General features: G+C 39.6%; 1 protein-coding gene across 22 annotated transcripts in view; it reads right to left on the bottom strand.

The window, feature by feature from the left end:
• The window catches only part of ADD3 (adducin 3), a 175,535-nt gene that overhangs the window by 66,946 nt on the left and 82,369 nt on the right, over window positions 1-26,220 (bottom strand). For 16 of the 22 annotated variants that reach the window (XM_075935505.2, XM_075935497.2, XM_006135013.5 and 13 more), the window contains one exon: window positions 4,129-4,230. The exons of the other annotated variants lie outside the window; for them this stretch is intronic. The gene's annotated coding sequence lies outside the window, so the exon portion shown is untranslated. The remainder of the gene's footprint in view (window positions 1-4,128; window positions 4,231-26,220) is intronic. 22 annotated transcript variants of the gene reach the window in all.

The following is a 26,220-nucleotide window of genomic DNA, read 5'->3' on the forward strand; positions in this document are numbered from 1 at the left end:
TAATGTTTAGTTTGGAGTGGTACAGGTGACCTTGCGCTTGTCCTCTATATTGGAATGAAGCATTTTATTCTACATATTTAACATTAGTCTATCTGTAGATACATATTTTAGCACAAATACTAATTTTAAATGCCAACTGAAAGACCATAATGAGTTTAATCATACTAAATGTAAGTATCTTGTGAGTTGGAGTGTTTCAAGAATTTAGCAGCTGAGGTGGTGAAGAGTTTCCCAGAAGGGCAATGAACACCTCTCATAAATCCCAAAGAGATTTGGTGAGGCTGGGTAGTACAGTAAGGCCCACTGACAGGAAGGGGAAGACACAGAGGGGGCAGCTGCCCAGGGCCTGGCAATTCAAAGGGCTCAGGGATCCAGCCACCTCTGCTGCTGCAGTAGCTCTGGAGGTGGGTGAAGCTTTGATTGATGCTGAAGTGCCACTCAACCTGGCTGTGAAGGCTGGGGTAGGTCCAGCTCCACTGTCTGGTTGACACTTAGGCTGGCTGCCCCAGCCCCACCCCCTTTGCCCAAGTTCCCATCCCTTCTGGAGGTGGAGAGCTGCCTCCTCCCCCCCCTCCCCCCGACCTTGCTCTGGGGCCCACAGTGGCTGTCAGCTCTGCCAAGTATAGTATACATATCTGAGGGGGAAACTTAAGACTGGGCATGTGTTTGGGTCACTGACTCTTACCAATCTTGGCTGGTTTGCAGAGTACAACTCAAGTGTGCCTGGCAGGCTGTAGTTACACATATACCTCATGGTGTGGCTTGCATGCTAGGAGGCTGTTGGTATGTAGAACAGGTGGGAGCTCCTTCAGCAAGGCACTGTAAGGAACCCAAGGTTTCAGGGCAGGGGTGGCACAACTTCTCTTTAGTCTGGATTTTACCCTGGCATATTACAGAAAGAATGGCAAATGCCACACTTGGTGGCAGTATGAGTCTCCCCAAGGCAGTAAGGTAGCACTGGTTGCAGACAGAGAAGGTAGCAAAGGTTGCCAACAGAGAAGAAAACCACAGGAGAGAGTTCCTAAACTCAGGTCTCTAGGCATAGTCCTTCATGAGAAGAAACTTCCTAAGAAGACTGGAAAAGGGCAAATATTGTGCCCATCTATAAAAAGGGGAATAAGAACAACCCAGGAAACTATAGACCGGTCAGTTTAACGTCTGTCCCAGGGAAGATAATGGAGCAGGTAATTAAGGAAATCATATGCAAACACTTGGAAGGTAATAAAGTGATAGGGAATAGCCAGCATGGGTTTGTGAAGAACAAGTCATGCCAAACTAATCTGATAGCTTTCTTTGATAAGATAACAAGCCTTGTGGATAAGGGAGAAGCGGTGGATGTCATATACCTAGACTTTAGTAAGGCATTTGATACGGTCACGCATGATATTCTTATTGATAAACTAGGCAAATATAACTTAGATAGGGCCACGATAAGGTGGGTGCATAATTGGCTGGATAACCGTAGTCAGAGAGTTGTTGTTAACGGTTCTAAATCCTGCTGGAAAGGGATAACAAGTGGAGTTCCTCAAGGGTCTGTTTTGGGACCCGTACTGTTCAATATCTTCATCAATGATGTAGATATTGGGATAGAGAGTACGCTTATTAAGTTTGCAGATGATACCAAACTGGGTGGGGTTGCGACTTCTTTGGAGGATAGGGACATAATTCAAAATGACCTTAGCAAGTTAGAGAAATGGTCAGAGGTAAACAGGATGAGGTTTAATAAAGAGAAATGCAAAGTGCTCCACTTAGGAAGGAACAATCAGTTCCATACATACAAGATGGGAAGCGACTGTCTAGGAAGGAGCATGGCAGAAAGGGATCTAGGGGTCATAGTGGACCACAAGTTGAATATGAGTCAACAGTGTGATGCTGTTGCAAAAAAAGCAAATATGATTCTAGGTTGTATCAACAGGTGTGTTGTAAGCAAAACTTGTGAAGTCATTCTGCCGCTCTACTCTGCACTAGTTAGGCCTCAGCTGGAGTACTGTGTCCAGTTCTGGGCGCCACATTTCAAGAAAGATGTGGAGAAATTGGAAAGGGTACAGAGAAGAGCGACAAGAATGATTAAAGGTCTAGAGAACATGACCTATGAAGCCAGGCTTCATGAACTGGGCTTGTTTAGTTTGGAAAAAAGAAGATTAAGGGGGGACATGATAGCGGTTTTCAAATATCTAAAAGGGTGTCACAAGGAGGAAGGAGAAAATTTGTTCCTCTTGGTTTCTGAGGACAGGACAAGGAGTAATGGGCTTAAAGTGCAGCAGGGGAGGTTTAGATTGGACATTAGGAAAACATTCCTAACTGTCAGGGTGGTCAAATATTGGAATAAATTGCCAAGGGAGGTGGTGGAATCTCCCTCTCTGGAGATATTTAAGAACAGGTTAGATAGACATCTGTCAGGGATGGTGTAGGTGGAGCTTGGTCCTGCCTTGAGGGCGGGGGGCTGGACTCGATGACCTCTTGAGGTCCCTTCCAGTCCTATTATTCTATGATTCTATGATTCTAAGATGGGAAAACTAAGCTAATTATAACACTAATAAGTGTAAACTTACTAAAAAGCTACTTACAATATATATTTACAAGTAAAGACGTTGAGGAGAATCATAGTGGATGCAGCAAATTCCAACTCAGGATATATAAGAAGGAAATGGAGAAGTATTTGTCCAGGCCACCCTTTACACCCCTTCTTTGGAAGCATGAAAAGAGCAACTGCTTATGCACAGATACTACTTGTTACAGTTCTCTAGTCTCAGGCACCTGGATCACATATGTACACGTGTGAAATGTATATAGGGACCATTAGTCAAACAAGATCAGGTTCCTATTGAATTAACAATATTTGTAAGGTTTCTAACCATATCTTGCTATATTATAGCTTTTAAACATGAAGCTAACCAGTTCAAAGTTTAAAATATGACCTTTGATGTATTTTACACAAAAGATTTCTTAAGAAACTGAAAGTTAGTCCTTATTTTGCAGCGATGATGATAAATCCATACATCCCAAAAGTTAGTGCCCTTTCTCTAAAGAAAGTAAGTCAGGATTATGCAGCATCAGAATCGGACAATGGAAAACTATTAAGACCAACCTACGGACGTAAAATTTCCATTTGGCTAATCGAATAGTCGATGCAATTTGCATTGACTATTCAGTTAGTCAATAAGGGCACTTCCGCCTTTGAAGTGTAGCAACAGCCCAGGGCTGTTGCTGCACTTAAAGAAAAAAGTGCTGCAGAGAGCACAGAGCCAGCGTGGGACACAAGCAGTCCCCAGCTGACCCGGGGCTCCACCCAGCACTGCAGCTTGGAAACGGCGTGTGCAGCCTGGTGCCAACTCTGGACTCCCTTGCTGACCCCGGGCTTCATGTGGTGCTGTCACTTTGAAATGCCTCATGCAGCCTGGGACAGCTTGGGTCTGCCACTTTGAAGCACCATCTCGTCTTCCTCCCACTTACTGCCTCTTTCTGATAGAGGCAGCAAGGGGGAGGAAGCAACTAGTTGACTAGCCTATCTACTATCCGATAAGCATTTGCTTATCGGATAGTCTACTAGTCATTCACATCCCTAGAAAGACCTACAGACAATACAGGAATTCTACCACAATAGTAAGACCCTCGCATCTGTGTGCATTAGTTTACAAAGATTCTATGGGAGGCTCCTGCGTTTAACACACTGAATGTTCGTGTTAAGGAATTTTTGGTCAAAATATAATGTGTGACAAAGGCCCACAGCTATATACTACAATTAGCGCTGTGGATTTGTTTTACAAGCCCACAGTAAACTGAAAAAGATGTACAAAGTGACTTTTAATTACTCTTTCTTGCCTCAAGAGCCTGATTTTGCTTCCTGTGAAGTCAATGGGGAAAGTCCCAGTATTTTAGAATTAATCTCTAAGCAGCTTCATCTAGTACTCATAGAAGTCAGTGAAACACCTCCCACTTATCTGAATGGACCAAAGTTCATCAGGGCCTAAATCAGCAACCTAGTATTAATGTGTGGATAGTAACCTAAATTACATCTAGTGCTCACATGTTATTAAATATTTTAAACAAATATTAAACAGAAAATTTGTTTTATGATGGGTATGCCAAACAAACAAAATGTGTAAAACAGAAAACTAGTCTCCTTACCTTAATTCTTATTTCTCATAATGGAAGGCATCCACTGGTCTGGACATTACTCATGGATTAGATCTGTTCATTCCACCACAATGCAGGCAGAAAAATTCTACCCTGGAAGGAGATGTGGTATGAAATTTCAGGTGGACCGATTTTGTTTATTTTTTGTTAGTTAGGGGTATGTGTCAATGAGCAAACTGAGATTATAATGTGAAACAATTTTCAATTTTCACTTTCTGTAGAGAGCAGTTCTACTTTGAAGAAAGCATCTATATAAAATGACACCTTTTTATTTAAGAGATCCATTTCACATGGGTATAATAATGTGGAGTCCTGTCTCTATTATATTGAGTAAAATGTGCTTTTCGAACATATTGTTCCTTGTGAGGCTGCATATGCAAAGCAAATTAAGATCTTTTCCTTCTAGTGCATCATAAGTGTTGTTTCCTAAATTCCACTCATTTGTGTTTGTACAAAGTCACTAAAAATTGTGGGACTATATGGTAAAAGTGAAAGAGTAACTTGGGATTGTAGATTTTTCACTGATGGTAAATGGCACGAGATGGAAAGAATTCAGCAGGACTTTCTGATCCCAAGGACAATTTGAGGCATTGAAATTTAGAGGAGATTATGGCTTCTGTATCAAATATGCTCAATTACACATTGATATATACACCAACAATGACATCTCATTACTCTTCAAAATGCATTGAGAATTCCATAAAATAAGTTACTGTGTTGAGTTTTCAAAAATAATGAATTTATATTTTCAACTAGGAAAAAAAATCATTACTCTTTGACAATACTCTTGAATTATTAGGTTTATTTTTATCGTTTTTACTACAGGAAACTATCACAGGAAGCTCTCAAAGTTCAACACAACTAGATTGTTGCTTAATATTTAAAAAATAATGGTTAAGGCCTTTATACACTATAACTACTGATTACTGAATTAATTCTGAAGACTAGCCAATGCTTTCTTTCTGGATAATACTCAGAACAAAGTAAATATTGGGTTAGTTAGGACACTTGTTGTTCTAATACTTTAATAGCTTATTGTTCACTCTTGGTTGCCTCAGTAAGATAAAACATAAAAAACAGCATTTCCTGACAGGAAGTGAATTCCCACTGTGTGTCTCAGGACTCCAGCCAAGATCTCTGTTCACAGGAGTGACAGATGTCTTTTGTGGTTTACAGATTAATAAACTAAAACCATGATTTCTGTATCAAACAATCTATGTAGTCTGGATACTGCAACGCACAATGCCAACTGCATTGTATTTTGCAGGACTTACATTCAAGTACATTTATGCTACCAATCCCAGAAAAAGTTAATATATCAGTCTTAGGACATCCCCAATTACAGCTATTCTCTCTATGTTAACATCTAAAGATTAAGCTGATTTTCTCAAGAATTTAGTGAATGATTCTCATCCTAAAATTATTTCCACATGATAGTCTGACATGTAAGCTAGAATGTTAAAATAATAGATAGTACCAAACTTACAGTGAAATTACTGGTATTAAATAATACTTATTCATTCACAGTGTGCCTTTTAATAGGTATACTTAACATTGCTATTGCAATAAATTAACATGTATTGTGGATAAAGTATTGAGATATGACGAGGGAATGATATAAATACTTAGACATATTAATCCAACAGTACAGTAACTATGGTAAAAACAAAAAGTTGCTTGTTAGAAATCACATACTCTCTTCCAATTAACAAGTGTTTTAATGATAATTAATATCCTATCATAATACAGTAATAATGAAAAAGGTGCTGTCCCATCAAATTTACCACACTGGAGTTCTACCACACTGTGCAGTATGGAATTTGCACTAGGGATGTTAGATATCAGTTATTCTAGTAATCGTGTGGCTGCAACAATTTTTAGGGGTTACACATTTACTAAAACGCTCCCTGGGGATAGGGTCAGCAGCCAGTAAGCATCTGGCTCCCAGCCCCACTCATGGGGAGCCTCTTGCTATCCTGTACTGCTATCTCTGTATCTGAGGCAACAGCACAGGGTGGCAAGTAGAGTTGGTCTGTAAGGGGAGCCAGTTTAAAAATCCACTCCCCCCCCCCCCCCCCACACACACACAGAGGCTGCTCTGGCATCCAGGGTTGACAGTAGGAGCCCCAAGCACACATACTGTGTTTGACAAAACAATATGAAGAATTTTAAAAGAAACATTAAAAATTCTGCACATGTTATGTATACCACAGAATTTCCCCAGGAGTATAAGTAACTATAACAAACGGAGAAAATTCTTTCACAAAAGTTTCCTAATCAGTGTCCTCTAACTATACTGCAGTTTAGAATCTCAGCCTCTTGGGTAGAGAAAACATTCCTATGAAGCTTTTGTTTCGTGATAAAATTACAACTAATCAAACTAAATGGTGGAACTCTGGGTTTTCAGGCAATACTACAAGTTACTATTACAAATATACATGAACTGTGTGTTTTTAAAAAATTATTTGCCCCACAGCAAATCTCATGACATGTACATTCCTGATTCTGTAACCATGTAAATTTATTGGCAGGATGGTAGGGTAAAGTTCACCTCTCAGGCTGCTTCCTCAGCACCAATCAGCAAAGTCTAGTTATGTCAATTTATGTCACTTTCAGTACTCAATGATGCAAGGAAATGGATTAGAGTGCTGGACTGTGGAAACAATGTTAAACATCTATGCCAAAACTGAGTATCAAACTCCCAGGCCCAGCTTTATATGCCCGACTTCATAAAAGTTAATGGAATGAATGACATTTAAAAAACTCAGTATAAAAAGTAAAACCTATTTCCAGATGTTGAAATAAGATTTGCCTGTAGAAAATACTTAAAATATATTTTTTGCAAACAGAGATGTAATTTGAAATGCAATTTTACAAGAAAATGCAATATAAAAGACATTTAAAAACACTTTTTTTTTTTTAGAATTTGCTAGTGATGTCTAAGGAAATAAAGATATATGGCAATCCTTGCAATGTTTAAGGCTATTAAAATACCCTCCAGACATACAACCTTTTCGTATATTTTTAAATCAGAATATACCCCCTCTGATCAGCCTCCTATTTATATGTGCCACAGCAATTGTAAAGAGGCAGTATCGAACCTATGACACTATCTTAGTGCTATGTATTATGTAATTTTGATTTAGTTCATGATATAGTTTAGTTTTACTCCATTTTAAACAATCCATTTGAGTTATATTTGTTCAACTGTAAATCTTAAAAGGTAGCTTCAATAACTCATCACAGTATCATATCACAACTAGATCCTTTTCTAAGCACAGTATGGAAATACTCGTCTTAACTTTTAAGATGTACTCCAAAACAAGAGCCCCATCCAGCTCCTACTGAAATGAAAGCTTCCATTGATTTAAATGGAAGCACAAGCAGATGCCATGTTCCTAAAACCCTCCCACAATGAACAGTAACAATAGAGGAAAACATCTTAGCAAAACAGGTAAACAGATTTAATGAATACTGACTGCATGGGGGAAACAATATTTCAAACATAAAAATTCAACTCACCATTCACATAACTACACTGAGGACGAAAACAAAAATATTTGAAAAAGAGAATCAAAATATGCTTCCAACAACTTTTTGCTGCATCCCTCCCCAATTGCTCTGTCAAATACATAGCAGCAGCAACACAAAGCATCTTTATGGCAGGAATAAAAGGCTCTTTTAAATGCTTTTTTTAAAATTGAATGAACCCACTCTTACATAAAGTTCATGCCACTATGTCTCGAGCGTCACTATTGCCAGATCATGGAGCTGTCAGTCAGCTAATTCTGGTAAATTACATACAGAGCAATCTGAAATATGTATTCAATTTTTATATTGGATCAAGTCATAAAATTGTAATCAAGAGGTTGATTAAAAACGATCTGAGCATTCAATGATACTTAGCAAAATGTTTACAAAGTTCTTCTGATTAATTTTTCTTTCTCCAAAACAAGAGCGTCACTTCTTACTGAGAACAGTTCTCACTTTCAGAGCCACTTTCTTCCAGGAAGAAATTAAAGAATTTACTACATAAGAACAGCCATATTGGGTCAAACCAACGATCCATCTAGCCTAGTATCCTGTCTGCCAACAGTGGGCAATACCACATTCCCTAGAGTGAGGGAACACAACAGGTAATCTTCACATGATCCCTCTCCTGTCATCCATTTCCAGACAAACAGAGGCTAGGGGCACCATTCCTACCCATCCTGGCTAATAGCCATTGATGGACCAAACCTCCATGAATCAATCTAACAGGTTTCAAAAAAGAGCTGTAGTCCTAGCCTTCACCATATCCTCTGGCAAGGAGCTCCACAGGCTGACTGTGCGCTGAGTGAAGAAAAACTTCCTTTTGTTTGTTTTAAACCTGCTGCCTATTAATTTCATTTGCTGACCCCTAGTTCTTATATTATGGGAATAAGTAAATAACTTTTCCTTATTCACTTTTTCCACACCAGTCATGATTTTATACTCCTCTATCATATCCCTCCTTAGTGTCCCCTTTTCTAAGCTGAAAAGTCCAAGTCTTTTTAATCTCCCTTCATATGGGACCCATTCCAAACCCCCTAAATTATTTTTGTTGCCCTTTTCCAATGCCAATATATCTTTTTTGAGATGAGGCAACTACATCTATACGCAGTATTCAAGATGTGGGCATATCACAGTTTTATTTAGAGGCAGTAAGATATTCTCTGTCTTATTCTCTGTCCCTTTTTTAATGGTTCCTAACACTATTTGCATTTTTGACTGCTGCTGCACACTGAGTGAATGTTTACAAAGAACTATCCACAATTATTCCAAGATCGCTCTCTTGAGTAGTTGTAGCTAAATTAATTCCCATGATATTGTATGTATAGCTGGGATTATTTTTTCCAATATGCATTACTTCACATTTATCAACATTAAATTTCTGATACACAAAGCCACAGACTCCTCCCAAGTACAGTATTAATAATTTGTGTGGGTTTACAGTTGCCATAGAATTAACAAATCTGATATCCCATTGCTTAAAAAAATACAAAAAAAAATAAAAGCTAAGTTTAATTGATATCATGTGGTGTGATGAAAGAAACCTTGCCCTAGAAATGACCTTTATGATTTTTCAAGCTATCCAAAATATACGCAAGAGCAAGGGTGGAGCACTATAGAACCCACTATAACAATGATTCACAGAATGCACATTCATTTGCAAGTTTGGCAAGCAAATAATGCTAGCAAGTATGGATATTATCTACAGAAATGTCCAGCTGCAAGTGTAACAGGGGGACAGAGAAATTCCCAAGCTAAAAATGTGGGATTTTGCTTGTAACCGCCATCAACTCTGAGGAGCAGTGCATTTTCAAACCAGTAAATTTTTTTTAAGCTAAGCAAACAGGACAATAGAAGAAAAAGAACTGGTCTGGGAAAGGATTTTAAGATGGTTAAGTAGAAGTAGGTCCTTTTTTAAGTTGAGTCTAAGTTTCACATACCCTTCACTGCAATGAACATTTTTACCTTGTCTACAAAATTATGTAGTGCCTTGAAAAAACACAAACATGCTACAAGCAACTACAATAATATAGCTGTCCTTTATGTTAACACTTCCCAGTAAGGCATCATACAATATTTGTATTTATCAGACAAAATATTCATAACTCAGACAGATAGGAATTTATATAAACGGAACACATAAAACAAGATAAAAACACATAAAAAAAGACAATGCTTTCTGGTGAAAACTTCCCAGATACATATCATTCCAAAGCAAACAATTTTTGTTTTAAACCAAAGAACTGTTCTTTATTTCCCAAACACCGCCCACTCTTCCAAATAAACAAGTGATCCACTGTTGCGTAAGAATTTTAATTGTTTCCATAATCCTTATTACCTGCCAAAAAAGTACTTAACATAAGATATCTACCATAGTAGGCTCAAAATACAGGCATGTTTAAAATAAAATAATTATCTATCTGTGCATTATGTAAAACAAGCTTAAGACTAACTTTGTATAGATTAAAGCATTTTATAAAGCACAAAAAAATGATTTTTTTCTATTTACTGTTTCTATCCTCAACAAACTTAATCCTGTTTTAGTTCTCCAAATTTAAAAAACATTTTAATCCAAGTTTTGCCTCCCCTACTCAAAGGAAGCAGCATCTCACATTGGAAGCAATCCCACTGGCTCCAATGAAATCTCTTGTGATACAAGACGCTATTGAACATAAGCAGTTAAAGACATATCCTAATATGAAATGCTTATGAGGCTTAAAGTTATTCAGATATGTAAGACCACATCAACATTAGAAACTTATTTTCTGAACATCAGTTGGAGGAGGGGATGATTTAAAAATGCTTTTGCCAGGTAAACTGATTTCATTGGGGAAACCAGAATAAGTTATCCTGATAAGCCTTTTCTAATGTAGACTCGCTCTAAAAATTCTTCTCTTGCAAGACAAAATTTAAACAATCTTATAAACAGTGGGGAAAGTGTTTTTGGAAATACAGGGTGGAAACTAACAAAATATTTTCCTTACAATGCATATCAGATTTTTTCCCCCTCACTCATTTTAACATTGAATCAGCATGTCATAGATTCTCACGCCTTCAGTGTTTGGAAGCTGCTCTCGAATCCACTTTTTGGTTTGTGATCTGTAGCGGGAGGGTAGACAAGCCTTTGATTTGGCATGCAATGTTGATAATGTGGCTTAACCATCTCTTGATAATATTTTAAATCCCGACCTCTCTCTCAGTACAGTGCATTCCCAACTTAGGAGTTTAAGATGTGCAGACCCTGCACATAGGAGGGTGGGGGGAGAGGGTTTAAGGGAATCAGTGAGTATCTGATGATTGGGTAGTAAAACGAAGCAGATAAGAATAAAAGTTAATTGACTGATTCTTATCTGCTTCATTTTAACTACCCAATCTTCAGATACTCACTGATTCCCTTAGCCCCCCTATTTTCTATACCCTCTGCTCCCTGTGTCCCTCCCTTCCCCCCCCCATTTATTTTGGGTCTGCACATCCTAAACTCAGAACTCCGGCCATCTGAAGAAGTGGGCTGTGCCCACAAAAGCTCAGGATACCATCTACACGTTTTGTTAGTCTATAAAGTGCTATCAGACCATTTCTTGTTTTTATTTGTTGAGAGTTCATCTCAAACCCCTTTAAGATTTTTCAAGATGAGAACCCAAAAGGCACCAGATCCTTTTGAAAATCTTGGCTGGAGTTTCTGCATTACAGTTTTTATTTAATAGCATGGGTTCTTAGAACTCAGGAGAGATGTTTGTATGTTGCATTTCAATCCATACATACAATTTCAGTAACCTTGGATTATTATTGCTGAAAAGGTCTATGTTGTTTTCAAAGTCTAAAAAACTTGCCTCACAGCTGCAAAGGAAATGAAGAGAAGAAAACACACACAGTCGGTATATATCAGCAATTAATTCCATCCACAACAGCCCAGCTGTCTGCACATGGAAGAATCAGCCTGTTTCCTTTAGGGACTTTTGCCACTGAAAACTGATATTGCACTTTCAGAGACACAGGCTGTTTGTAACATGTTAGGAATGTGCACATAGATCACACGAAGTTGAAGAAATGAAATCCAGATCTGATTCTCCTTACATCTTGCCAACATACTGAATATCTACAAAGTTATCCCCATCCCTCACCTTCCATTCCCCCAAATAAAAATGGAAAACTGCCAGCAAAATCAGATTAAGTGTCTAGAATGGACACTATTATGATTTACTGGCAAAGAAAAGGTGCAACATTCTCAGGAATCCACATGCCAAAGGCATGTTAAATTCAGCCAAGACATTAGTACTTTATAGCTAATTGCCAAACTGGTAGGTTCCAGGACATCTCATTATAAGTTTACATGGGAGCAATACTTTTACCATGGAAATGCTGATAATCTCTGTTCAGGATACATAGCCATCAAACAATACTTTGTTCCACTGTAACTAATTAATTATGCCCTCAATGTGTACTTTTTTATTTAATATTATGGGTTCTTAGCAGTCAGGAGAGGTGTACACTGCACCTCATGGGAAGATGACCTAGAACAAACTATTGGCAGTAAGCAAACATTTCATTTTCACAATTTCAAGGGCCAATGCCAAGCAGTAAGAAATCATTGTAAAAATGAGCTCCCACAATTCCAGGGAAGTGTTCTTTAATTTTAAAGGATCAATGGGTACTAGCTTGTACGTTTTACTGGACTCACGGTTAGTTAGGTAAACTACAGGTGTGTGTGCAAGTGAACTTGAGAACATGTTTTGCAGAAGTGGGACAGGGAATAACCTAAAAACAAGGTTACTAGTAGTTTCAAGTGACCTCGGGACTCACCTTGAAGAAAGTTCTTTATATAGTAATCAGTCCAGCCAAATACAAATGGCAAAGATATTAATTGCTATAAATTTTATAGCCTGCATCATTGTATCTGTGCCAGAGGAAATTAAAAAAAAAGATAACAAATACAGTTTCACTTTTAATACAGAATAAATTATATTAAACAGTACCTTTTTATATGGCTTTTTTGTACAGTTCAGACACATGCTTCCAGAAGACTGATGCTGTCTCTGAAACGCACAAAATAGAGGACTACCATAGCTTGGGAAATTTTGAAGTCGTTGAAACTTAACTGGTTACAGTTTCCCATAGGATTTAATCTCTCCACACCTGATTTGAAATGGGGTGGGGGAGAGTAAAAATATGAATTGTTTTCATATCACCATCTCTTATTCCCTTAAAGCCAAATCAGTCAAAAAGTAGTAGGTGAATGAGAACATTTAATCTCTTCATCTTTAAATTATTCAATACCTATAGTCACAAATTATCTCCCTATAGTAAGTAAAAGTGGCCCTACAGTTAATGGGTAGCAACATCCATTTAATGCCACTGTTCCCACCTCCACTGTTTTAATGTGCTCATAATCTTCCTAGATAAATTCCTTTGGGGACTTTTTTTCTATGCTTAGTATCAGTCCCACCAGACAATTTTTGGAAAAGTTAAAAATCATGGCCATTTTTTAGTTTTCTGTATGTTAAACATGAATTTTAAGACTCTCCTTTCCTATATGTTCAATGCATCTAACTTAACAAGCAGTGGTACTAACTGCATTCACAATGAAATCAAAACAAAAGCCAAATCTGAAAGAAATTGGATTATTAGTTCTGAGCACTGAAAGTTTTGTAATGCACACATATGCTAAACTGATCAGAAATACCAAAATGTAAAGTCAAAAGTAGCTATACAAGCATTTAGGGCATTTTGAAGTGCTCTTGTAACTTTTCTTAATGTTAAATACCACAGATTTCCAAAAAGGCTTAACTAAAGTTCTAAATTCCTGTAATTAACTTACTAAGTGGTAGTTTCTCCTTAGGTGAGAGTTCTTTATTTCTTAACCTCAATCTTGCATTAATGCTTATTATTTTTAAACTGCATGCAGTATAATAGGAAAACGTAGTTTTAAGGTAAAAGTAAAAATGGTGGTATAGTATAAACATTTCATTTCAATAGTTAAATTCTGCAAAGAAGAGGCAATTAAGATGTACATGTCCCACTGAGTCATCATTAATCTTATCATTCATAGTTTTCCTCCCTCTTGCCTCTTTCGCATGAAAGTTCTCCTTGTGCACAGAGCACATTGAAGGCCCATCCACCACTTAAATGACACTTATGTCTATTTTGAGACTGAAGTGGTAAAGAGGCCTTCAACATTCTCTGCACAGGAAAGAATTTCACCCTTCACGTTGACCCCACCTCCCCTCACTTACTGCATCTAAGTTTAAATTATAAATCCTTAGAAGTCAAGACCCGTAATATTAATTTCTGTGAAACACCTTGCATGCTTTTTTGTGCTCAAAAATAATGAGCTTGGAATAGGCCATACAACTGATGATACCACAAGTGAGTAGCATAGCTCATTCCAAAAGAGTGCCAATATGGATAAGCAACTATGTATACTAGGTGATTCAATATCATTGAAATGTTTGAGCTGTTTAATAGTTCCCAGCAATATTAAGATTATATACTAATTAAGGACACAGATCGAGTAATCATGCAGCATCCAACTGAAATGGTAAAGGGATTCAGGAGTGCAGCTCACAATACTTGTTTTCTGTTACCCAAAGAACTAATGAGATCACTTAATTCCTGAACTGCAGGGTAAACCAAATGATTATGGTTATATATTTTGTGCTATGAGAGCAGTATAAATGTTTCCATGTTTAGGCATATGAATGAAGATGAAAACAAGCTTCCAAAAGAAAAAGTGTAACAAATGGCAACACAATAAATATCCTAATTGGGGAAACAAATTTGATTGGCATGTTTCTAACATAGTATTAATAACAGAGCTAAGAATTCAAAGGATAATACGGTCTCTAACTCTGTAGAGCAATACTTTTCTAGGGGGCTGTGTAATAGAGCTTTACTTGTTATTTGTGACCAGAAGAAAAAAAAATTGGTTAAAAAAAATGTTTGCAGGGTCAGAGTAAAGTACCCTAAAACTAACAGTGCAGGAGAGGCTGAGCAGTTGTAAAAGTTTTGCAAACTCATTATAAAAAATGTTGTACATGCCTGAAATTAATTTACAGCTTAGAAATTTCTTAAGGTTCTCTTATCCCTACATCACAATAAAAGTCAGAGACAAAACCAAAGGAGTAAAGAAAAATACTTACACAGTTCAACCACATTTCTGGATTTCAAGATATTTAAAAAACCTTGTATTTTACATTCCCATGGCATGTAAAGAAATAAAAGAATCTTGTTTAAATTACTATGGTTAATTTATAAGAAACTTAGACACACTAAGTTGAAGTTTAGCCACTGACTGAAACTATACTCAAGCATAGCTACAATTAACTGACTACATTATGGCAATGTCTTTTTGGTTCTAGCCAGAGAATTCATGGAAAATACTCAATCAGTCCCAAATGTATGAATATGTACATTATAGTATATGAACAAGGAATTTGAATCTACTATACCACCTGTAAATATCTCTTTGCTTCTAAGTAGCAAATTCTGTTGTTACAAGTGTGCATATCTTGTATTTTATGTATTAAGAGAAAGGGCTAAATTGAACTAGGGTATGTGTACACTACAGAATTATTTCAAAATAAGCTATTTCGAAATAGTTATTTTGAAATAGCTGATTTTGAAATAATGTGCCTACACACAAAATGTATTTCGAAATAGCATTTTGTTATTTTGAAATAGCACGTCCACACTGAGTGGACTCTGAATTGCATGTAAGGCTGGCCAGAACCAGGTCCAGCAGGGTATCGGGTCAGGAGTTACATTGTGTGGCTGCTGCCTGAGGCTATCTGAGGCCTGTGCTTAAAGGGACCCCCCTGGACAGCCAGTTCTCAGGTTTCCCTGCTTGCTTGCCTACCTCGATGAGGGACAGCAAAGCATTTTGTCTCTGTGTTCTGCTTGCCCTCGCTCGGGACACCACAGCAGTCTGCAACATGGAGCTGGAGCTGCCCCATGGCACTCTGGTGCTGCTCTTGGATGCGATGCTGCAAGCCTGGCTGTACTTTCTGCAGGCTGCCATCCAGAAGGTCCATCGGGGGGCTGTCAGTATCCAAGGAAGCCCTGCGGGAGAGGTTCCACTCTGAGGAGCACTGAGAGCCTCCCTGGTCTGCCCCACTGAGGGCTTGTGCCTCATTTCTCCCTCATGTCCTTCCACTTACCCTTCTACGTCCTACCCACACGTCCTTCCTGATGTAAAATACATGTTTTTTCATAAAAACAAGCTGTCTTTATTTAACAAAACTGGGGGGGGGGATGAAACTCTGGTGAAACTGGGGAAAGGAGAAAGGGTGGAGAAGGGGAGGGGGAACCTGGGAGGAGGGACCTGGAAGGGGGAAGCAAGGAGAAGAAGGGGGAGGGGAAGTTCAGAGGTGGGGGTCTCGCTGCACCAACTTGGTTTTCATGCGAATCTGCTCCAGGGTTTGCATGTGGCCTTTGGTAGCCAAGCTGGCAGCTATCTTGCCATAGATGGCCACGTTCCTCTATCTAGTGCAGAGATCATGGACGTTGGGGGCATCCCCCCCAAGTCTGAATAAGGTCCACGATCTCCACCCTGGACCAGGAAGGGGCCCGCCTTCTCCAGGCCCTGGCAGGCTCCTGGAAGCTGGCAGACTGCTCCTGGGGAACGGTGGAGGGCTGGCTGTCAGTGGCTTGCTAGCTCATGTTTTGGGGCCACTGGGTCAGGGGCAGTGACTACTGGCTCTGGGATGGCAAGCTTGGAGCTGGCACAAGCATTGTGGCCAGAGTCTACCCCTTTAAGGGCTACAGTGTTCTTGGTTGAGGCTGATGTGGCCACCAGAGCACCCTGGGAAGGCTGGAGGCCCCCTATTTCGAAATAAGTGTCTACACAGCACTTATTTCGAAATAGCTATTTCGAATTTGGCGTTATTCCTCATAGAATGAGGCTTACCAAATTTGAAATAAGTGATCCACTATTTCGAATTTATTTTGAAATAGCCATTTGGCTGTGTAGACACTAGGAAAGTTATTTCGAAATAAGGGCTGTTATTTCAAAATAACTTTGCTGTGTGACATACCCTTAGAGTTTAACTCCACTGAAGCCTAGTGGAAGATTTTGGTCAAACATGTCTTATGCCAACCTGACATCTTGGAACAGTCCCCATCTATAGATTTCCTCAATATTATAATTTCTTTGTACCTATGAGGAAACCATAGGCTACCAAAGCAGAAAGCATCAGGACTGGTTTGATGAGAATGTTGAAATCGAGCAACTCATCAATGAGAAGAGAATGACATTTCATGCTTGGCAGAATAATTGCACAACATCAATTTCTTTGTTTTCTATTGGTATATCCTGCTTTGTATACAATTAATGAAATATCATTTCTGACTACATTAAAATAATTAACTTTAAAAGAAATTCATAGCAAATAGCCTTATTGATTTTTTTCAGGAAAGATGCTATATAAAATAAAAGTACATGGGATTTGGATACAAGGCCAGCTTTTAGTTTCATCAACTGTTCTTTTGTTCATTGCTAAAAATCTTACCTTCTTCATTCCATAATTATAATCTCTCAACAAGTGAGGGAAAAAAATTATAGCATCCTAACCCAAAATGATTTATTTAACCCAGACACAGATTTCCAGCAGTACACAGAAATATTAGGAAGCCATCTTGTAAAGATCTTAAAAACTACTGCCACACTGGATGGACATTAGGCTCAAGTTACTTTCAGATAATCTTTGTTCTGAGAATTTTTATAGTTGGAACACAACTCATATTTTATGCATTTTATTTAGAATTCTGTAGGCCTTGAACTGCTGTTGGGCATTTACCTGGCAAACTCAAAGGAGTCATACTCTAGATGTAATATGTCAAACCTGGCAGAAAGGTTAATTATTTGTGTCTACATACTAACAATGTCATACTCTTCATTAACACTAACCATGAGTAACAGGATGAATTTCTAGCTAAAATCTCCTGCATCAAAGCTATAGCAATGCTGAAAGAGCCTTATCCCCTACAGTGGCATCCAATATGTTAGCCACTAACCACATGTGGCTATTTGGCTGGTTCAGTGTGGCTTATTTGCTAATTTGAAGCTAATTTGCTTCAGAAATGGTTGGACACCATGGCCCTACACCCATGTCAATTTGGAGTTTATGGAAGAATTGATCCTGGATGTGGTCTATGGGCTAAATAAGATAAATACACCTTTATAGCAGTAGCACAATTCATTTCAGGCAATTATTTTTGTTATAGTCTATTTTAACTATATACATTCCATTTTAAATGCAAGATTATTTATAAACCAAATGCTGGATATTAAGCACATTCAACAGAAAGCATATCCCCTAACAATCAAGAGAATAAACTTGAAATGTCAGATATACCTTGTCATGAATTTTAAAATAACTTTTATATAAGAAAATGACACCCAACTAAATACAGGTATCATTATAATGCATAGTCTTAGTGGATATACAGAAGCGTAATGGCATACTGACTGCTCCAAAGTAACCATTATGGTCTTGCATATCTATGTGAAAAAACCTCAATTAGTAAACCATTAGAGCTGTTGTGCCCCACGCAACCATTACGGTCTACAGCAGGAATTCTCATTTTCACAGGATGGACTACATTTTGGAGAGATTATCTGAAATACTTAAAAAAAAAAAAACCCCAAAACTCTTCTTAAAACTATTTTTCTGCCATACACAACTGAACAGCCAAGCTCCAGTAACAAAATCACTCAAAGAAAATACAGTGCTATGTAACTAGCAAGCTGTCCACTGACAAGTATTTTGTGGACAATAATTGGGGAACTGCCGGTTTACAGTGATAAACAATCTACGAAAGGAAAGGAAAAAGGAAAGGAAAAAGGAAAGGAAAAAGGAAAGGACAGGAAAGGAAAGGACAGATAGCTCCTTCAGAGCAATTATCAGCCACCTGCCAAATGTTCTGCACTCCTGAAGTCATACTTTAATGACAGTGTGTATTTAATTCTAAAGATGAACTCTGAATGTCATGGTACTCAAAGCAAATGCTACAGGTCCAATTTGAACCTCAGTTACAAGCAAATGGAAACTCTGCACACATGGAAAGATGATGGGGGAGGAGAACAAAAACAGGCTTTAAAAACAAACTACAAAGCTTCTATGAAAGAGTAGTTGAATACTGAGAATTACGTATGCAATTACAATCACCTCTGTGACAGCAGATATTGTAACTGATCTTTTCCCACATCAGGGGGTCTGACTAACAGGTCAGATTGTTCAGCATGTTAATACAATATTGGCTGCAAAGAAACAACAAAAGCTGAGAAAACAACTTCAACACTTAATCTGAATTTCTATTTCAATCAGTTTCAGACAAAATACAGAATTTTAACAGTTGTAGTACATGCATGAAAAAGAAAGGATCAATTCCAAGAGGCCCCAGAATAGGACATAATTTTAAAACATCACACACTACTGGAAAATATACTCTGGGTTCTGTGTGTCAATCCACAACTCCACTGCAAATAATTTTCAAACCATTACTATTAATTTATGCCCTCTGTTTATGTACAGCCTTATAAAGCTCTGCTCCAGCAGAGTCAGCAAGACTGAGGGTATGTCTATACCACCAAGGTTTGTGGAGGAAACTAATGTTAACATGCAGAAATAAACAATTGCAGTCATCAGTGCATGTTCATACTTGGACCCCATTGTTGAAGGGCTGTGTTCACATTGGGAGCTCCTCCTTTGACAGCGGAAGCAATGAACTGTGGGTATGTCTCCCACAATGCCTTGCAACACCATCTGTCGCAAGATGTTGTGGGACTGCAGAATATAGTGGAGGGAATCTTGTGACCATGCAAAACATCCCTCCCCCCAAATCAACATTTTGTTCCAGGGCTACCAGTGGCCTTTCACACTTTTTCCAATTGCCATTCTTTGCTGTACACTCTGGCATTTGCAGTGAGAAAAAAAATGGATCCCTCTTCTCTTTCATGCTCTGTTAACTCTTGTGAGGACATGGTGCATGGCAGCGACAATCTTCAAGTTGTTGACAGAAAAAGGAGACTTGGAAGAGCCTGGCAGCATGCAGGATCTGGACAGTGGTGACCTATCATTGCATTTGGCTGTCACAGAGTAGCTGTACAAGGTAGACCAACATTTCTGGACTAAAGAAACCAGCACTGATTGGTGGGATTGCATTGTCATGTAGGTGTGGGATGAAGACCAGTGGCTACAGATCTTTAGGATACATAAAACGATATTAATGGAATTGTGTACTAGGCTAGTCCCTGACCAGCAGCACAAGGACACCACAAGAGCTGCCCTGTTGTTTGAGGGGAGTGTGGCAATTGCTGTCTCAAAGTTGGTGACTCCTGATTGCTAACAGCTGCAAATCAGTTTAGAGTGTAGAAGTTTACCTTTGCTGCTGTACTACTGCAAGTATGCAGGGCAATAAATTGCATTCTGCTAGGGAACACCATGACACAAATGTGCATGACATAGTGATTTGCTTTGTGGGCTGGGATTTCCCAGCTATTGCGGGGGGGGGGGGGGCATTAAACAGCATACATTCCGATTTTAGCATCAGACCACCTTGCGACAGAATACAACAAGAAGGGCTACTTCACAAATACTTGAAGCAACACTGAGGATCACTGTGGGCTTTTCACAGCCATCAACATGGGGTAGTCTTGAAGGGTGCATAACACACACATTTCAGAAACACTGGTGGAGGTGGGGATTTTGTTTCCAGACCACAACATTACAGGGAAAGATGTGGAAATGCTCGTAGTGATCATGGGAGACCCAGCTTACCCTTGCAACCTTGGCTCATGAAACCACACACAGGACACCTGGACAGCTGTAAGGAGCATTACAACAATAGGCTGAGCAGGTGCCACATAGCAGTTGAATGTACCTTTGGGAGATTGAAGATGAGATGGAAGTGTCTATATGGCAGGCAGATCTCACCAAGAATAATATTCCCTGATTATCACCATGTGTTGCGCTTTGTCTAATCTGTGTGAAATAGGGGGAATTGTTTGCTCGGGGATGGAGCACTGAGGTACAGCGCTTGGCTGCAGAGTCTGAGCTGCCAGAAAAGCGCAAAGGGCTGCTATTAACATCAGAGAGGCTTTAGGGTAAACTTTGACAATGAGGGGCACTGAAATAAACCTCTAGCCAGTTACTTCTAGGCAGCATCCACCTCCTTCCTCCCCCCTTCCCCTCCCCATCCCATGCACCACAGCCACAAACATTTCTCTAAAGCCTTCACTGGGGATCACAGTGATTGGTTTATGAGAATGTTTTAACAGTCAATAACAGCATTGTTCTGCTACCAAAGTGTGCCTTTATTAATCAGAAAATAATGCAATGAAAAGTAATTAAGCACCTCTGACAACTGATAAGGGGGGGTGCTTACAAGGGTTACACCTAACAAATGTGTGTAGATCCAGGTTTCATTACCAAAGTTGGGAGAGAGTATGAAGTGCATAGGAAATCAGGACTCTCAGACAGTGAAAAGGAATGAGAGGGCATAGAGGAGGTGCTGCCTGACACAGAATTATGAATCAGCTGCAGGGGTTGGTAGTGAACCTATGTGGGCTCACTATGCTGCTTGACTAAACACACGAGAATCTCAGTCTGTTCCTTCATCACCATGATTATGCATTCTGTGACCTGCCTGGCAAAGGCCTAGTTGTCCTTACAAATTTGAAGCTCACTTTCCAGGCACTGTTTCCAACTCCTGCACTCATATCCTCCTTGTTTCTTTTCAGGCACTTCCTTATCTATTACAACCTCTCCACTGTGGTCCATGGTGCAACTGCCAAGGTCACAGCTGTTTGGCACAATTCAAGAAAAGAATCTGTTACTATCAAGCCCTACATTGTATCACTTCACTTACCACCTCCTTTTCCACTCACTTTCCTGCTGAACCTTGCAAGGAATGCATCTCATTAAGCACCATAATCATGGTGAATGATGGGATAAAGGTGGCTGCGCATACAGAAAAAATTGTAAGAAGGGCTCAAAATTCCCTTTGCAGGAAAATATTTCAAATTATGCCACACTTCTCCACAGGCAGATATCACCCTGGCAGACATCTCCCTGCTGAGGGGAAAGAGGGAAACAAGGACACAACTTCTCCAGGCTTGCAGCTTTCACCCGGCTCCATATACAGCCTACTTACGTTCTGCTTTGGTGCCTGCACAAGTGATTGCTGAATGGTACGGGATCATGTCGCACAATAGGAGAGGAGACAAAGCTGTATTGCCACAAAACCCGTGGCAGAAAATTAAGTATCTTTTCCACAGCCTCTCTGCGAAATTCTATTGAGATCACAGTGAGCATCAACATCCTGCTCAGCCAGCTACACAGGACTATGTGCTGCTCACAAAGCGCAGCCAATCTTGCTCTTCTCTATGCCCTCAACCCTGCACTTCACAAGCCACAGCCTCCCTGACTCTCATCCCTGGCTTCCTAGTTTCTGGAAAGTAGTTGCTCAGACTAGCTACACCCTTCAGGAGTAGAGATTGATTCTTGGTCACCAGACACTCAACACACCAAGGGAAGCCCCTTATCCTTATCTGCTTCAGCCTCTTCTCTTTGTCTACATCGTCTTCTGGGTTAGGCCCTCGGTGCACTGCCTCCGTGCCCTCTGAAGTATCCATGGGGTTCTTGGTGGTGTAGGTGGGGAAATGGCACACCCTCTGTGAAGCACAGGAATGTCAGTTCATTTCACAGTCCTTATATATGCTTGCCTGAGTTCTTTAATTTCTCTATGTACTGCAGCATGTCCCACTCGCACTCCTTTTTCACACAAGGATTGAAAAACGTGCCTGTATACATCCTAGTTCCTACAGGTCACTCAGCTGGAATTGAACAGATTCTTCTCCCCATACACTGATCAGACCCAACAGCTCCACTACAGTCCAAGTGAGAGAGCATTTGGTGTTAGGGCCAGGCATGGGCACCTGGGATTACAGCCTGAGTCAGCCCACAAGAGGGAGTTGGCGGTACAAGTGCTCATGCTGTGTAGTTCACCATGATTTGTAAGGTTAGCTCTGTGTGACGTACTTGCTCCATTGCATCAAATGCCTCAACCACAACATAGATGAAACCAGACAATCAGTATCCTTTCAAATGAACTCACACAGAAAAGCCAGGCAACAGGAAATGGGATTTAAAATTTTGTGGGAAGGACAGGTAGCTGGTCACTTGGCTGAAAGACATCAAAGTTCAAACTGCTGACCAGAGAAGCTGACTGGGAATTGCAGACCACTTCCTGGAGGCCACAATCAACAACAAAACACCTTGAGGTTTCTATAGTGCATGTCTGTTGACCACAAAGGTAAAAGAAAAAAATCCCTCATGAAATTTGAAATGTTTTGTAGACAAGCGTGGGCATTCTTCTTGACAAGAGTCAGGCTGCAGCGTGAACACTCATGCAATTGTGTGTCAAAAGGTACTTTTCCTCAACACTACATTGCAGCATAGAGAAAGTCCAAGTTACAAGGCAGTGAGGAATACAACATTTGCATATGTATCATGCATACATTTCTCAACTTTCTGGACATGTTTGCAGCTACTGGGTTTCATCTACAGATAAATCAGCAATATGAACTTTAAAAATTGAGCAAGAGCAAAGATCAATGGGGTACACAAAGGTTTAAAAAGCAAAACATTTTCAACCAAGTATTGGAAAATCAGTTCCTCTTTAGACAAACTTGGAGGGATTCACGCTCCCTCTGACAGACACGATAGTGTCACTAACACTTTAAGCATAGTACACTAGCAAATGTACCCAGCATTGCTTCGTTCTTTAACTGAAGTAAAAGTGTGTGTGGGGGGTGGGAGTTTGAAAAACAACTGAAAAAAATATACATACTTTATTTCATTTATTGTATTTTTTTTTTAATGAAGGCTGGACTGAGAGTTTAGGGGTGAGGAGAGGCAGGAGGTTTGGGGCAGGAGGTTGGGAAGTATGGTGGGGACTTAAGGCATGGTGTGGGGGGCTCAAGGCAAGGCAGGTGGTAGATGGCAAAAAAATCAAGGCAGGAGGGCTCAGGGAAAGGAGCTGGGAGGTGTCTGTGTGTGGGGGGGGGCTTATTGGAGCCTCACCTGTGGCATCAAGAGTGGCACTGCTCTAATGACAACTCCTCCCAGGGACCAGGGGCAATACTCTCCTGCCAGTGCCCCACTCCCAACTGCCCCCTAATCTGCAGGCTTGGGGGGCAAGGCTCTGGGAGTTCCTCCTCACCTCCAACTGCCCCCTGCATCCCTCAGGTTATTTGTGGAGGGGTCAGGCTCCAGGGATTTCTACCCTGTCCTGCAGCCTGCCCGGTCCTCCAGCAGGTCCCACCTCACATCCGGTAACAGAGCACCCACAGCTGACAGCATGTGTGCATCTGCATGTGCCTCAACGAACATAAAATTTATTCCTCACAAGGAGGGAAGCAATGAGAGGGAACATCTTTTTCAGAGTCACTGAACCCCCACATCTTTTTCAGAGTCACTGCTTCCCAATGTTGAGTTTATCATACAAGTATGGCCTACTTTCTTTGATCCTAGAGATACATATTTATAAGTTTTAATATGGCTACTATTTCCTTGAGTTTCGCTCGCCAAGTTTGCTCTGAATCAGTGACATGGCCTCTTCATTCCTTAAACACTCTTCCAGTTTGTGTGTCTGCAAACTCTCAGTGATATCACTGGTCTATAATTTTTTAGAAGTCGTCTGCTTCAGAGATAAAATGTGCTATTTATTATGTATTTTGATGTGCTGAATTCAAATATGACAATTAAAACAACTGATTGGCTACTGTTTCCAAGATATTTAAGTTTTTACATTTTACGTCTATATATATTGTGTAGATAGTAGAGTTTTAATCATAAATTGTAAAGCTAGGTCTTTTCATGTGTTTATGGTTGCTTTACATGATATTTCACCTGTCCTGTTTATGTAACACTTTAAAAATCAGCAAAAGGGTTATATAAATAAAATTTATTATGAAACAAAAGGCAAAAAACTATTATGTACATAGTTTAGTTCTATTCAGTGTCTACTCGGCACTTCTTGGCTTGTCTCTTGTATTCATTAAATGGAGCATCTCTTGTCACTGTCCAGCAATAGTCTGCAAGCACTGATGGGCTCCATTTGCCCTGATAGCGTTTCTCCATTGTAGCAATGTCCTGGTGAAATCGCTCGCCGTGCTCGTCGCTCACTGCTCCGCAGTTCAGTGGAAAAAAATCTAGATGAGTGCAAAAAATGTATCTTTGGTGACATGTTGCAACCAAGGCTTTTGTACGCCTTGAGGAGGTTTTCCCCCCCCAACAACCTGTAGTTGTCTGCCTTGTTGTTTCCGAAAAAATTTATTGCCACTAACTGGAAGGCTTTCCATACCGTCTTTTCCTTGCCACGCAGTGCATGGTCAAATGCATCATCTCGAAGAAGTTCACGAATCTGAGGACCAACAAAGACACCTTCCTTTATCTTAGCTTCACTTAACCTTGGAGATTTTCCATGGAGGTACTTGAAAGCTGCTTGTGTTTTGTCCATGACCGTGACAAAGTTCTTCATCAGACCCAGCTTGATGTGTAAGGGTGATAACAAAATCTTCCTTGATTCAACAAGTGGTGGATGCTGAACACTTTTCCTCCCAGGCTCCAATTACTGTCGGAGTGGCCAATCTATCCCATTCACAGAGAAAACAGCAGTACTTTGTGTATCCAGTCTGCAGACCAAGCAAGAGAACAACAACCTTCAAATCGCCACAAAGCTGCCACTGATGTTGGTCATAGTTTATGCACCTCAAAAGTTGTTTCATGTTGTCATATGGACTGCATGACCAACTGGAATTGATGGCAAAACATTGCCATTATGCACCAAAACATCCATGACTTCTAGGAATAACATGATGCAATTCATATCATGTATGACGCAATACCAGCTTCAGATTGCATCATTCATTGTTTTGCCCTAAAAGCAAGTACTGTCCAAACCCAGTCATAGATTTATTCATAGATCCAGTCAAAGATGCATTTTAGTCATTTCTGGTTTAAATTGAGATCCCTTCCCTTTACAACTCACTTATCCTCCGCCATTCGCAAGTCAAGGGTCGTATATACTGACCCAATAGCATATCTTGAAAACTAGAGCCAATCAACAATTTTAAGCATCATTTTCATTCTCAGTGACCCAGAATTAGTAACGTTTGACTACATTTATTTCAGAAGCATTTTGGCTGTAGAGCAGTGTATTTTGTTTTCTTTCAAGTTGGGATTCCACAAGAAAACACCTGGCACCTGATGATTCCCCATTTACAGTTGCAGCATGAGATCTATCAGAAAAGCCAACATTTAATCTATTTAATGAATATTGCGTTAATTTTATAATCGTTCTATTTCTTAAATCAAAATGTCATGTCGTTTTAAGTAATAATGCATTACAGAAGATTAAGTATATTACATCAACACTATCACCTTATCAACTTAATGTGTTAATTCATTAAAAAAAGACAGCTGATTATTCAGGTACAGAAAATATTGGACACTTGGTCAGTGCAGGTAGGCCATTGCTACCATCACACATTTT

The sequence above is a fragment of the Pelodiscus sinensis genome, chromosome 8, assembly GCF_052426305.1.
Source record: "Pelodiscus sinensis isolate ZL-2025 chromosome 8, ASM5242630v1, whole genome shotgun sequence".
NCBI lineage: Eukaryota > Metazoa > Chordata > Testudines > Trionychidae > Pelodiscus > Pelodiscus sinensis.